The 2,497-nt window shown below is 34.9% G+C and overlaps 1 protein-coding gene across 1 annotated transcript in view; it reads right to left on the bottom strand.

Moving 5' to 3' along the window:
- Nucleotides 1-2,497, bottom strand: part of soul2 (heme-binding protein soul2) — a 102,666-nt gene that overhangs the window by 28,792 nt on the left and 71,377 nt on the right. The gene's annotated exons all lie outside the window — the stretch shown is intronic.

The raw sequence follows: 2,497 nt of genomic DNA, 5'->3' as shown, positions 1-2,497 counted from the left end.
CACTTGATTTGGCTTTTATTTCCACTGTTTTGTTCACTGTTTGCCAGGATACTAGAAATAAAATTCCCAATGTTAACATGTTTTCAATGTAACATGTTGCTTAATGGGATAATTCTGTCATCATTTACTTACCTCATGTCTTTCTAAACCTGATTTTCTTTCATATATATGGAAGCTAAAAGGAGATATTTTTGCTCTTATTCTCTTTAAGACACATTTATTTAATTGAAAATGCTGTAATAAACAGTAAAATTGTGGAATATCAATACAATTTAAAATAACTGTTCTCTATGTTAATATATTTTAATACATAGTTTATTCCTGTAACAGCAAAGCTTTACTCCAGTCTTTAGTGTCACATGACCCTTACACTAATTTGCTGCTCAAGAAATATTTCTTATTATCAATGCTGAAAATGGTTGTTCTGTTTAATATAAACTGTGATACTTGATGATGAGGTTTCTTTGATCAATAGAAAGTTCAAAAGAAAACCATTTATTTTGTAAAAAATGTATTAAAGTCTTTAATGTCACCCTTGCTGAATAAATTAATTCCTTAAAAAAAAGTCAATGGGGTCCAAAACTACATTTGTGCCCATTGACTTTCATTGTGTAGACAAAAGGACAAAGGATGTGTAAAAGTTCATTTCTGTGTAAAATGTCCCATTAACATTAAGAATCAGGCAACACCTGGAAAGTGTATATATATTTTAAATAGCATGAGAATATATGGGATGTATATACTGTAAAAGCATTATTCAAATCTATTATCATCACTATTGTTGTTTATTAGTCTTCTGTATGTCACTGTGCATGTTTAAGTATGGTAAATACTATAAAAAGAAATATGTGAGCCCTACTCTGCTATGGGAAGTATATCAGCCAGAAGGTAGGGGGCAAAGAGCAGAACTGTGTGCTCTGATTAAGATGTATTATTGTCAAGGGAGAACAACACATCCTCTGTCTCAAACACACACACACTCACACACACAAACACTGAGTCCTAATGTCTGCTCTTTGCTTTTCACTGCAATGCAGCACTCATTGGGATCCTGCTGAGAGCGGCCCGAATGCCTACCTGACCAAAAAACACCCAATCCATCAACACAAACATTAGACCGAGAGGAACCAAAAGCTCTATAAATACTCTTCTGCCTCTCTCTCTCTCTCTCTGATAAGCATACACGCACGCACACATTTTCATTAAAACCACATCTTCATATTTATACCAATCAATACAATAATGTTTCATAGTGGATGTGGCTCTCACCTCCTCAAACCTAGAATGAGGTGATGGAAAATGAAGACTTAAAAATGCAGCGCTGTTCAAAGACAAATAAATAGTTAGGAAATGCTGAGCTGGAGAAATGCAGCAATTCTGCGCTGGCGTTCTGCCTATGGCTTAAAGCGAGCTCTGCCGGAGGGATTTTTTGCAGAAAGTTGTTTTTGGCTGGTATTTAATGATGCCAGTATTGCAGATGTCAAAGAATTCATCAAATTCCAAAATTTAATAGAAAATGAAATGATTAGGTAATCATCTTGCACCAGAAATATTTATCCGATCTAATATTCTCTAATAAAAATGCTTTGCAAATCAAATAATATATGATATAATGTATAGGTATGAACAGTATGTGCATATATGTGTGTGTTTGAAGCTGATTTACGCTAGGTGTTACGAGAACAGGGAGAATGAGTGTGAGAGAAGTGAGTGTGAGTGTGAGAGAAGAGGGACTCATACAAGGGGACACAGTCACGGATCCTCGGAGACTCGTCTCCATGGTGACACATGTGAGCGCCACTTATATTCTGCCATCAAAGACATCCATCCACATCCTCTACATCCCATTACAGAATCTCAAATGTTTATTTACTGAATTGTCTTTTCAGACTGTATATTCTATTTCGTCACTGCAATGTTTTTTTGTTTTGTTTTTTTCAGAGGAAAGGGCCCTTGTAATCCCCTATTGGGGATTATAATTAAATGAGTGATTTAAAAAGTAAGATTTCATAAATCCAAAACACGATTGGTGCAAAAACGCTGCAAAGTGCTTCACCACACCTAAACAAATATGAGTAAGAAAGACAAATGGAAAGCTGTAGACTAAACAGAGCACACACAAATGGAAATGTGTTTGATCCCTAAACTCATTTCCAAGATTAGAAAAACCATAATAGGGTGGTGCATTCTTCTGGAAGTTTAATATACTTTTATTGGTGCTAAGCCACAGCAGACACACACACACAAAGTTTTATATCATCATATATAATGACTCAAATATGACTCAAGAAAAAAAAAATGACTCAAGCACTGCAGCACATCTGGAGAGTAAAGTCATAATCTTTTTATAATCTTTAAGTATAAGAGCGACTTTTGAATGTGACAGACACTCAACATGTTTTTGGATGTGGGATTTTTAGAAATTTCACAATTTCAATGAGCTTGCTGCTCCACATTCAAATATTTGGCATTTGCATTTGAGTTTTCAGAAAAGCTC

Source organism: Pimephales promelas, chromosome 11 (genome assembly GCF_988280905.1).
Source record: "Pimephales promelas chromosome 11, fPimPro1.hap1.1, whole genome shotgun sequence".
Classification (NCBI taxonomy): Eukaryota; Metazoa; Chordata; class Actinopteri; order Cypriniformes; family Leuciscidae; genus Pimephales; species Pimephales promelas.
This window is presented reverse-complemented; position numbering and strand designations above follow the sequence as displayed.